This window comes from Macaca nemestrina, chromosome 19 (assembly GCF_043159975.1).
Source record: "Macaca nemestrina isolate mMacNem1 chromosome 19, mMacNem.hap1, whole genome shotgun sequence".
Classification (NCBI taxonomy): Eukaryota; Metazoa; Chordata; class Mammalia; order Primates; family Cercopithecidae; genus Macaca; species Macaca nemestrina.
The window spans coordinates 55,109,057-55,122,566 of record NC_092143.1 but is presented as its reverse complement, the minus strand read 5'-3'; the positions used below and the strand labels follow the sequence as shown (position 1 = coordinate 55,122,566).

The 13,510-nt window shown below is 38.0% G+C and overlaps 1 protein-coding gene across 13 annotated transcripts in view; it reads left to right on the top strand.

The window, feature by feature from the left end:
* The window catches only part of LOC105498950 (KIAA1328 ortholog), a 413,609-nt gene that overhangs the window by 96,390 nt on the left and 303,709 nt on the right, over positions 1–13,510 (top strand). The window lies entirely within an intron of this gene.

The window sequence follows — 13,510 nt, the reverse complement described above, 5'->3', positions numbered from 1 at the left end:
ATGTTTATGATTGTTTTTTCCTTTAATTTTTCTTACTTTTCACTTCTTGACTTCATGTATCAAAGAAGAAATCCAGACTGAAATTAGAGTATTTTGAACTAAATGAAAATGAAGACACAACACAACCTATTAAAATTACTTAGATGTATCTAAAGCAGTACTTAAGGGGAAATTTTACCACTGAAAACCTATATTAGAAAAGAAGAAAGGTCTCAAATCAGTAAAATCGGCTTTCACCTTACACTAGTAAAAGCAAAACAAATGAAACCAGAAGTTTACAGAAGGATTATAATAAAGATCATGAAGGAAATCAATGAAACAGACAACAGAAAAGCAATAAAGACAATGAAGCCAACCTGGCTATTTGAGAAGATAATAACATTGTTAAAATTCTGTCATATTAATCAGTCAAAAGAAGAGAGAAGACAAATTACCAAATTAGAAATGACAGAGGTCTCATCTCTACAAATTCTATAGATGTCAAAAAAAAAGGGATTATTATAAGTAACTTTATACATATAAGCTTTACAATTTACATGAAAGGGACAAGTAGATAAGTTGAATATCTGTATATCATTAAACAAATTGTATTTGTACTTAAAAACCAGTAAGCAAAAGGTAAAGAAAAGAACATTCTAGACAGAGAGACATATCCCAAGATACACAGAAATACCAAGCATAGAGCTACACTGTATAATATGGTAGCCACTAGCTACATGTGACAATTTAAATTTAAATTAATTATAATTCAGTAAAATAAATTTTGTACCTGTCACATTTGCCACATTTTAAGTTATCACTTACCTGCATGTGACTGGTATTACGTAGAACATAAATAACATTCACTTCAACAAAGTTCTGTTGGACAGAGCCATCATAATGTGTTTAGGAAACTTAAGGAGTTCTGATTTGATGAGAGTGTAGGTTGCAGTGGTGAGATGAAGTGGCAAAGGCAAGTTGGAAGGGAATTATGCTGAAAGGGCAAACTGAGTCCAAATCGTTGAGTGTCTTCAATGGCATTGGTGTTTGGATTTACCTTAGGTGACACCAGCTAGGGTGGAGAGGTGGTTTTTAGTTTTGATTAGTGATGGTAAATGCTAGTGAGTTGATCTGATTTGTGTTTGTTTTGATTAGTGTGGGTAGATGCTGGTGAGTTGATCTGATTTGTGTTTTAAAATAATATTTCTGGGGGCAGGATAAAAGGTAGATTTGAGGGGTGAAATCAATATTTATGAGCTCACTCTCTAACAGACAACTAGTCAAGATGAGAGTGGTGGTAAGGGCTGAGCTATAATGAGACAATGAGCATATAAGGGAGGAGACATTTGACTGCTATTTAGAGGAAAAAAAGATAGGAGGATTTGGTGTGGGAGCTAACAGAATCTGAATGACCCTGATTTCTGGATTGAGCATATAGAGACAAGATAGGACTTATGTGGGGACTTTGAAAAGGGAAAACGAGTATGACTATAAATTTGACCACATTAACTTTAAAGATAGGCCCAATTTAATTAAGAGTCTGGAGTTGATAAAACTCAGGATCAGATATATACTTTTGGGCATCACCAGATTATAGTTGGCTTTTTGAAGCTTTGAATTTGGATAGGATTGCCCAGAGAGAACATACAGCATGTAGAAATCAAAGCCAAGGACACACTCCAATATTTATTAGGTGTAGAAAGATACAGCCTTAGAATAAGAATGAAAATGAGTAACTAGAGAAGAAAAATAAAGGGTGGTTCCCAAAAGAGCCCAAAGAAGATAACATTCCAAGGAGGGTTGCTGGTTCAGAGAAGTCATATAAAAGACCCATAAGCATATATTGGATTTGTTGAACAGGAAGTCATTTGGGACCTTTCCGAAGTATTCTGAAACACCCAGCAAATTCAGACCTTCACGCTGCGGTGAATTTGTAAAGGGTCATTGGGCATACCCTTTGGGAGAACTGATGCGGCCTTCACACATGTGAGTTATACTTGTTTCATATGTGAAATGATAATACACCATGGTATTTTTATTATAATGATTACTTATGGCAATATGAGAGAAAGTATTTTGCCAACTCTATAAAGTTTTTTGGAAGTTTACAGAATTATGATTAGTTTTTTGTGAAATCTATATATAATTTAAGGTAAGGAAATGGGAGGGAGGATTTTAGGTAAAAACAGAAGATAATAAAGATATATAATGGCAGAATACTAGGGATTCTAGAGGACCCATTGGAATTATATGAACAGTGGAGATATGAGGCAAGAAAGAAGAAGGGCTGAGCTGACTGAGGAAAAGAAATAGAATATTGGTGTTTTGCAGACCATGAATTGAATACCTTCTTCCTGGGGAGATCTAGAATACACTAAACAAATTTGGAACCTTTTTTTCTTTTTTTGTACGATACAAATAGATCATTGTTGTTGAAACTAATTACATTAGTTACATTTTAGCCTTCTTCAAAAAAATTTGGTTCTTTTTTTTTTTTAGATAGGATCTCACTCTGTTGCCCAGGCTAGAGTGCAGTGGTGCCGTCAATGGCTCATTGCAACCTCAACCTCCTGGGCTCAAGCAATCCTCATACCTCAGCCTGCTGAGCAGCTGGGACTACAGGTGCATGCCACCATGCCTGGCCAATTTTTAATTTTTTTTTTTTAAGAGATGGGGTCTCTGTCTTTTGCCCAGACTGGTCTCAAACTCTCTTGGCCACAAATGATCCTCCTACCTCAGCTTCGCAGTGCTTGGATTACAGGCGTAAGCCATCGTGCCCAGCCTGGGTCTCCTTATATATTTCATACAGATGACTTCTTTGGAATGCTTAGTTTTGCAGGTAATACTTATTTCATCTAGTTTCTTCTCTTTCTCCTCCTCTCTTCTCCAACCCCCTTTCCACATTGATTTCTTCTTTTCTTAGGAGTTATCTCAACTTTTTTTTTTCCTTAGTATTGTTTTGTTGTTGAGTACAGGTCTTCTGAGAGTGGGGCTTTATAGACATTTTCATGTTTAGTTTACCATGAGGCAAGCTTCTTGTTCAAAAGGGTTAAGTTTCTTGGGTGCTAGTTGATTGGAGGAAGGATAGATTATCTGAGAAATGGGAAATATTTATAGTCTAAGTAAGAATAATTTATAATTCTTATTTCTACATACCTGGCTGTCATGCCTTCCTCAGCCTCCAGAGAGGTAATCTCTAATAGCAGATGGCAGCACCAAGCAACATTGTATTATTAACGGGAATGAGAAAAACTGGTTTCACTCACTTTCTTCCTTTTTCTTTCTCTCTGTCTCTCTTTTTTAAATTATTATTTTTGGAAAGAACACCACAGAAGTGCACTACCATTCTCACACATCATATCAGGGACACATGACCCACAAGGTATTGGTGATACTTTGATCACTTGGTTTAAGTAGTATTTTCCAGGTTTCTCCACTGTAGTGTTATTTTCCCTTTCCATACTTTACTTTTCAGGTGAAGTAACTAAGTCTAAATCACTCTCTGGAGTAGAAGATGGGAATTAAGGTCCATCTCCTAAAGGTGGAGAATGTACATATATATTTGAAATTCTTCCATACAACATTTGTATCTTCTCTTTCATTTTACTAATTTATTTTTAAGCTACTGTTCAATACAGAGTAGGTGTATGTGTTAGACCATTCTTGCATTGCTATAAAGGAATACCTGAGGCTACGTAATTTGTAAAGAAAAGATACATAATTGGCACATGGTTCTGCAGGCTTTATAGGAATCATTATGCTGGCATCTGCTTCTTCTAAGGGCCTCAGGAAGCTTACAGTCGTGGCAGAAGGTGATGGGGAGCCAGGATGGCACACAGCAAGAGTAGAGGCAAGAGAGACAATGGGGAGGTCCCAGACTCTTTTAAACAACCAAATCTTTGCAAACTGAGAGAGAACTCATCACCAAAGGGATTGGTGCTAAGCCATTTATGAGGGATCTGCCCCCATGATTCAATTACCTCCCATCAGGCTCCACTTTCAACATTGGGAATCACATTTTAACCTGAGATTTGGAGAGGACAAATATCCAACCATATCAGCGTAAAAGGGTCAGTAATGTAACAATGTTGGTGTTTAGGTGTGACAAATGTACCATGATAATGTAAAATATTAATAATAGAGAAAACTGAATAAGGGTATATGGGAACTGTCTGTAGTATCTTTGCAACTTTTTTGTTGTATCTAAAATAATTCTAAAATAAAAAGCTTATTAAAATGGTCATAGCACTATGGCATGATTGTTACTTGGAGAGTGAGCAGGAACAATTTGGTAATAGTGATAACTTTTTCCTTGGTATGATTATTTTCACTGTGATTTAAGGGAAGAAGGAAGCCAGATTCACTGGCTCACGCCTGTAATTTCAATACTTTGGAAGGTAGCAACAGGCAGATCACTTGAGCTCAGGTGTTCAAGACCAGTCTGGGCAAAATAGGGCGAAACCTCATCTCTACCAAAAGAAAAAAAAAAAAGTAAAAAAAAAAAAAATGCTGGGCAAGGTGGTGTGTGCCTGTATCCCAGCTATTTGGGAGGTTGAGGTGGGAAAATTAACCTGAATCTGAGAGGTTGAGGCTGTAGTGAGCTGAGCTGTGATCAGGCCACTGCATTCCAGCCTTGGTGACAGAGCGAGACCCTGTCTCAAATAAAGAAAGAAAAAAAGAAATGAGTGGGGTGGAGGGAAGAGAGAGAGGGAGGAAAGAAAAAGAAAGAAAGGAAAGAAGGAAGGGAGGGAGGAAACAAGGAAAGACAGAAAGGGAAAGAAAGAAAAAAGAGAGGAAAGAAAGAGAGAAAGAAGGAGAAAAAGAAAGGGAAGAGAGAAGTTGTTCCCGATGGGAGTGCCCTCGTAAGAACAAGTGAGTGCATTTCAACACAGAAATACATATATATCATAAAGCCCAGATTTCCTATGGTGTAGAAGCATTTATCTAATTTAGAAAGAAATGTGTCACCTGTGCTAATATTTACTGCCAACCCCAGTATAGATATAGGTAGTTTCTGTTTTTTTATTATATCAGTGTTGCTTTCTGTTTTAAGAGCACTGACTGGGCAGAATGTGTATGAGAGTATGGTGGTGGTGGTAGTGCTGGCAGTATATTAATTATTGCTGTCTGTGGTGCCTTATTGAGATGAAGATTGACCCCTTTGGGGTGGAAATGGCAGAATGGTCTAGTGATTAAGAGTATGGACTCTGGTGTGACACTGCTGGAATTCAAGTCCTGGTTCTATGGCTTCCAACTCTGTAATCCTGAGTAATTTACTTAACTTTATTGTATCTCAGTTTCTTCATCTGTAAAATGAAAATAATTGTACCTCTTGGATTTTCGTGACACTTAGAACAGTGTTTAGTATATTAGTGATTAGTAAGTACAATATCTGTTGTTGCTTTTATTGTTTGTAGTTAAGTCTCACAAATGTGGAATATTGTTGCCATTGGCGGGATACACTTTTGTTTCAGTACTTCAAAAATTTTTTAATGTCTTCAACATTTTCTCTTTGGCTTTGGTTTTCAGAATCTATGGTATGTATAGGGGTGAGAGAGAGAGAGAGAATATGTGTGTGTGTGTGTGTGTGTGTGTGTGTGTGTGTGCGCGCGCATGTGCATTTATCCTGCTGAAGTTCTTTGAACTTCTTTATTCTGTGTTGTTGTGTTTCATTAATTTTGTAAAGTTCTTAACCATTCTCTCTTCAGATATTCCTTCTGCTCCCTTCTCTCAGTGTGTCTTTCTTAAAATCCAACTATACATGTTTGGTATGTTTCCACAGAACTACGATAGTCTGTTATTCTTATTTTCTTTGTGTTTCATTTTGGTTAATTTCTGCTGCCTTAGTTTCAAGTTCTTATATTCTTTCCCATACTGTATCCAGCTTCTGATAAGACCATCAAAGAAATGTTTATTTCTTATGTTGTGTTCTTTATTTCAGGCATTTCCATTTGATTCTTATTAATAAAGCTTCCTTTTGCTGAAGTTCCCCATCTGTTAGAGCATGTGCCCATCTTTTTCACTAAATACCTTAATTATCTTAAAGTTCCCTTTAGCTAATTCCAATGTCTCAGTCATATCTTAATCTACTTTTGTTGACTAGTTTATCTCTTGAATATTGATGGAATTTCTACCGTCCCTCTACCCCGGCTTTTGTTTCTTTTCTTTTTCCTTAACATTTACTTTAATGTCTGACATTGTGTTAAAGAACTGCAGACACTGAGATAAGTCATATTTATGCTCAGAAATGGGCCCCTCTCTTCTATCAGGTAGGCATTTAGTGTGTGGTTTGAGTCAATAGTTGAAGTGAATTTCAGTTTTATTGTTAATTGTAGTTGCCTTCAATGTACCTGACTTTAAATTTCTCTAGTGGTGGGCGTCTGCCATCTTGTACCTAACGTGGGTCCTGGAGTACTGACAGGTTTTACTAGTGTTTTTGTCCCTGGTCGTAGGTAGGTGTTATGCACTGAATATTAGTGTCCCACTAAATTTCGTATTTTGGAATCTTATCCCCCATTGTCTTATTAGGAGGTAGGCCTTTTGGGAGGTAATTAGGTCTTGAGGATGGAGCACTCATGAATGGGATTAGTGTCCTTATAAAAGAGGCTCCAGGAAGCTCTCTAGCCCTCTTTCTCCGACATGGAAATATAGGGCCAAGTTAACAGTCTGCAACCTGGAAGAGGCTCCTCACCAGAACCCAACCATGCTGGCACCCTGATCCCTGACTTCCAGCTGCCAGAACTGTCAGAAATAAATATCTGTTGTTTGTAAGCCACTCAGTCTATGGTAGTTTGTTGTAGCAGTCCAAACTGTGTAAGACAGTTGGGTGATAGTGTTTTCTGACCTTTCCTTAGTAGTTTCAGCCTTTGCTTTCTATGAGAGAAGGATCTAAGATGTGTGCAGAGTTTTGTACACATGTACTACTGAGAAGGACTCTCAGGCCTCTTGTTATACCTTCATTATTTCTTGTAAGCCACTGGTAGAGACCTGTGAGAAAGATCTAGTGAGAGACTACATACTTCTCTCGTGTTTGTTGTTCCCAGAAATGTCTAAACTGTCACAGTAGCTCCCACTTAGCCTTCAAGAATTAGTTTAAAATTTCAGCTGTTTTATTCATATCTGCCTTTAATGGCCTTTTCTTCCTCAGGGTTTCAGTTTCTAAATTCTGCATTCTGTCCTGTCTCTCTCTCCTTAGAACGGCATGTCATCCTTTGGAATTCAGTTCACCTGATTGCCTTGTAACCACAACTTTCCTATAGGTCCAAAAATGTTACTAGTAATTTAGCAGATTATCTGGCTCTCGTTGTTAGTGTGGAAGCAATATTCTTTTGAGACTTTCTGTATTCTAAACAGCACAGACCCCCCTTCTTATGACATATTTTTATAGGTGAGTTAAATAGTTCTAAGAAGAAATACTTCATATTTATACAACTGTCTTTTCTCATTTTGAATTTAGCAATAGTAGTTTTAAAAATAATCATAGCAATACATGAATGGATAGGAGTATATTCTTTAATGGGCATTTTGATTCTTTCAAAGATGGTTATAAAATGTGCTGTTGTAATAAGGCTACTTGTGCATCATAATGCTTTGATTCTGTATTATTAGAAGAGCTGGTCTCCTATTGTGCTCTGTACCTAGTTACAGGATCTACTTTGTAATTATTGTTCTGTCCTTTGATTAAATTAGATAAAAGTAATGGCCACTCATTTTTTGCCTTAATTCTTCTTATATTTAAATATGAAATGAAAAAAGAGCACATCATTCCAACATGAATCTGAATATTATGGTATGGCATTAGTGCTATGATAATTCCATAGCAACTAATAATAATTGTAATTATTAGAGTGAACATTTTTCTTTCTAAGCTTAGGCTCTACTTTTTGCCTTGGTTTCCAGTTTTTGTTACCTGCTGTCTTTATGTCATTCAGTATATTCCTCCATTGATTGTGCATAGGACAGTCACTAGGACTGTCACTGTGGATTTCCTCTTGCTTTTACCCAACATCAATCCAATGAAAAGCAAACAGGCAAAAAACTCCCAAACATAAAGAGATCTTTGGCTCCAATTTGAGTTTATAAAGAGAATCTAGGTCAGGGGTCCCCAGCCCCTGGGCTGCAGACCATTGCTCATCAGTGACCTGTTAGGAACCTGGCTGCACAGCAGGAGATGAGCAACTGGTGAGCAAGCGTTACTGCGTGAGCTTTGCCTCCTGTCAGATCAGTGGCAGCATTAGATTCTCATAGGAGTGCAAACCCTATTGTGAACTGCGCACGTGAGGGATCTGGGTTGCATGCTCCTTATGATAATCTAAGTAATGCCTGATGATCTGAGGTGGAACAATTTCATCCCAAAACCGTTCCCCCTGACCATACCACCCTGCAGTGTCAGTGGAAAAATTGTTTTCCGTGAAACCGGTCTCTGGTGTCAAAAAGCATGGGGACCACTGATCTAGGTATCTTGACCTTTTTCTCTGCAAGTCGTGAGAGAACTTACATTTCTAGTTAACCTCATTCTTAAGATTGCTTAGCACTATCACGTATTTCCATTTTTTTATTCTTCTTTTAGATATGTGAAATATTAATTTACTCTCCAACTTGTATTTTAAACCACAAATAAAGTGGCCAGTGATGTACATTTCACAGTATTTTTGTTGTTTTTTGCTTTAGGGAATATATACTGTGATACAAATTTTTGAAAATTACCAAGCTTTGCTATTTCTTTTTTTTTAATTTTTAGTTTTATTTGTTTTAACATTGAACAGTTTACTTATGCTTTTATATATTCTCTGTAACAATGATTTTGCACATAGAATTCTACCTTGCATAGTATATTTCACAGAAAGTATGATGTATAATTTAACATATAGTCAGGTATAAAACATGTAAACCATATGCACTTATATTTAATGGCCTTTTCCATACTTTCTATCAGTTTATATTACATCTTCAAGGGAGCACAGAGGAAAAGATATATAATATGAACAAAATAAGTAAATTTTCATTGAAAGTGAGCTTATAATGCTCTTGTCTTTATGACAAAGATTGTATTAGACACCTCAGTGATCATAAACGTTTCCAATAATCTATCTTTCAAATGAAAAGGTTTGAGATTTTTATTTTGTTTTTATTGAAATGGATCTCGTTCTGTCACCCAGGCTGCAGTGTGATGTCATGATCACGGCTCATTGTAGCCTCGACCTCCCTGACTCAAGCAGTCCTCCCGCCTCAGTCCCACAAGTTGCTGGGACCAGAAGCACATGCCACCACACTCAGATAATTTTTGTATTCTTCTGTAGAGACTGGGTTTTGTTATGTTGTTCAAAGCTGATCATGAAAACTCCTGGGGTTAAGCGATCTACCCACCTTAGCCTTCCAAAGTGCTGGGATTACAGACGTGAGCCTCTGTACCTGGCCAAGATTTTATCTAAGTATTTCCATAATTGACATTTATTATAATTACCCTGAAAGATAAATGAAATTGAGCAGTAAATGTGGGAAGGTAGTTCCATAGCATATTCTGAGCTTCTTTTTGGATTGCTCCATAGCAAATCCTAAAGTCCCATTGTTCAGTTATATAGGAAGTCTCCAAAACTCTCAACTATTCAAGATCGATTTTCCTGTCAATTTGTTATTATTTTATAAAGTAGATCCATCACTGCTTGGTTTAAACTTGGATTAAAAGACACAGAACAGTGGGGTTTCTATCACTTCTCCATAGGCATAGGTACCTAATCTATTCAGCTGTTTATATATTAGTAAATAATGTTGTCTTCATTGTAGTTGTAAGAAAAATAATAAAAACACAGATTTCAGAAAAGTTTATAATTAGTGGACACAAATACAACAGGATGGCGGTTTTTGAAAGTTACTGGTTTTTAAACTTTGACTTTGGTACCAAGAATTGCTCTGAAAAGAGACTTTCTTTTTTTTCAAATACTTTGTCAATTTTGTAGCCCTAATCTCACCTTAATGATTTGCATTCAACACACATATCTAGGACTAATGAATATTGACCCAATTTCTAAGGAAAACAAATAACAAATACATTGAAGATCTCTTGTTATTAATATATATGTATATTAAAATATAAATACATTTCTACATTTCTATAAACATATATGTATCTATTTCTTAACTGTGTGGCTCTTGTATTTCCATATGTTTGCAGCCCTGCTCTGTGGTGGTGGTGGTGGAGAGAGAGATGACCCCCCGCAACCAGATCTGCTTCCAGGCCTTGGTGGAGCCCCCTCCAATCAGTGGTGCTATGCTGTGCTGTGCTCAAGTTTCCTTTGTTAGGTGTTCCAGGCCACGGGGCCCCCTTGGGTAGATAACATGGCTAGTAGATGGGTCATATTTCTCAGACCAGCCTTGCACCTGGAGGCACACCCTCCTCCTGTGCCAGCCCACCTCCCTGCACATTTCACCCTTCACAGTATTCTGAAAGTAACTGAGTCCCAGCCACAGATCTCAGCTTGGCACTTCTGAGCTGCACAATGCAGCCCTGGGGTGCCAGGACCAGCCCGTAGCTGTGTCCTCCACACCCTCTGGGTCAGGCACCAGCTGTGCTAGGGGATCCAGGGTGCTTCCTGGCCACTGAGAAGGTACTTAGATAGAGCTGCAGGTAAAGCATCCAGGCTGGGCAGGGGAGGCTGCATTGTGCACACGATCCTGTGGAGCAGCCAGGCAGGGGCCTTGGGGGCTGTCAGTCAGGAGAGCCTACAGAACAGATGAACCCCAATCCAATGGAAGCCAACTTTGTTCTCTATTGGCCTTGCAGTTGGCTAGAGCTAGAGCTAACCAGGGAGATGGAGAACTTTGGGGGATAGGCACCTATGGCCATTTTACACTGTAGCTGCCCCGTGTGTAAAAGTCCCCGCATTTTGCACAGGTTGTACCTCTGTCTCTGCCTAACTCTCCAGGATGATCCCCCTACCAGTTCAAATGTCTATGGGGGTCATGGGATCTCTTGCAGCTAGGATTCCAGAGGTCTGCAGCAAGAGTGAACTGCCCATCTTTCCCTTCACTTACCCCTTAGGAGCCATTTAGGGTTGGGAACTAGCATCTGACAACCCCGTGCAGGCAGCTTCCTCCCTCCTCACTCTTGGTATCTGTGTCACCTCTCAACTCTTGATGTTTCCTCTCTGGAAATTGGCTCAAAGTATGTTTGTTTACTCCATATTTTGGTCTCCCTCAGTGGGAGCAGTGCTTCCTGGCTCTGTCTCATTGGCCATCTTCTCCCTCTGCTCTAAATTTTTTTTGTGGTCTTTCTTTTCATATTACCATTTTTGTGAGACTAACTTTTACTCTTTGAAGGATAATTGTTTCTTAATTTAATAAATGTAAGTTTAGAGTTGACAAAGACAAAGCTTGGAAAAAGGAAAAGTATTGTGGCTTTGTGTTACCTCTACATTTTCATTTGTTATGGCAGTATAAGAAGACGTATAAGAAATATGTGCTTTTATTTACATATTGGTCCAAGTTAGTTCTCAAAGGGCAAATCACTTTAAAAACCAATCACTGTGAACTTAGACACTGTTGTCTTTCCAGAGACCACCTAATTCTTACTCATCATTTCTTCAATCTATTTCTCTTGGAAACCCTGGGAAAGTTACAGCCATAGTCTTTTTAGTTCTCAGTTAAGCTAGAGCAAGGCTTGCCAAATTATCCAGGATACTGCCTGATTTTGTAAATAAAGTTTTCTTGGAATACAGCCACATTTATTTGATACCATATGGTCTCTGGCTACTTTGCACTACAGTGGTAGACTTGAATGGTTACAGAATGTGATGGCCTACTAAATCTTTCCAGATAGAATCTTTTGAGTAGAAATCATCCAGTGGAAATAAGATATCTAAGTCCTCCCTTTTTCCTCTTCTCCTTTTACCCTGATATGAAGTCACTTAATAAAACAGCAAATATAGACCTCCTTTGGTATAAGCCTTTCAGCTTATGTCTTAAGTAACAAGGGCATTTCCCCCGTCTTGTTAAAAGCTGCCCAAATTATGCCATTTTTGCCATTCCAGATATCATATGGCCATTAATGCATTATGCTATCATAAAACCATATAGTCGATTAGTGGGGATTTTGTTTTTTGTTTGGTTTGGCTTTATATTAGTCTTTGTTTCACTCTTTTTGATGTTATTGTTGTTTTTATGGGGGGTGCGGGGTGGTGATCCTTCCATAGTATTCTTCATCATACAGACATATTTGTGAGAAACAGATTAGGAAGGAGAAGGATGTATCCCTCAGTACGTTGCACTGCTTATCCTAATTAAGCAGCCCACCTAGTCTGTGTTAAGTATATACTGTGTGTGTGTGCATATTAGGAGTTTGGGAGAGGTAACTTGGAAGAACAAAGGTCATTTGATCAAAGAATTCCTAGGTTCTTGGCATTTTAAATTATGTGGCAATATGCATATATTAATGAGATATAATAATGGGTATCGGTAAAACTCTATTATAAATAGTCCTATCACAACTGTTATGAAGATGCTGTGATTAAACCTTTCTTCTGTGGATTTTAATTAAATGTAGCCAGGACACTCAACTTGTTATGTTTATATACAACTAGGGAAGAAAATGTTAACTCTACAGTTTAAAAAAAAAAGTTTATCTAATTAATCAAATATACCCTAGGCATGTGGCATAAATTTGTATTGCTAGGGTTTTTTCTTTTGTTTTGTATTGTTTAATTTTTTCCCTTTATTTCTTCTTAAAAAAATGGGATTTATGTCCAGAACGTGAAGGTTTGTTACATAGGTATACATGTGGCATGGTGGTTTGCTGCACCTGTCAACCCATCCTCTAAGTTCCCTCCCTTCACCACCCACCCCCAACAGGCCCTGGTGTGTGTTGTTCCCCTCTCTGTGTCCATGTATTCTCATTGTGCAACTCCCACTTATAAGTGAGAACATGTGGTGTTTGGTTTTCTGTTCCTGTGTTAGTTTGCTGAGGATGATGGCTTCCAGCTCCATCCATGTCCCTGAAAAGGACATGATCTCATTCCTTTTTATGGCTGCATAGTATTTCATGGTGTATATATACCACAGTGCCTATCATTGATGGGCATGTGGGTTGGTTCCATGTCTTTGCTATTATAAATAGTGCTGCAGTAAACATGTTCATGTGTCTTTATGGTAGAATGATTTATATTCCTTTGGGTATATACCCAGTAATGGGATTGTTGGGTCAAATGGTATTTCTGGTTCTAGACCCTTGAGGAATCGCCATGCCGTCTTTCACAATGATTGAACTAATTTGCATCCCTACCAACAGCATATAAGCGTTTCTGTTTCTCCGCAGCCTTGCCAGTATCTGTCGTTTCCTGCCTTTGTAATAATCCCTGTTCTGACTGGCATGAGATGGTATCTCATTGTGGTTTTGATTTGCATTTCTCTTTTAAATTTCATGTGGAATCAAAGAAGACACCGTATAGCCAAGATAATCCTAAGCAAAAAGAACAAAGCTGGAGGCATCATGCTACCTGACTTCAAACTATATACTACAAGGCTATAGTAACCAAAACAG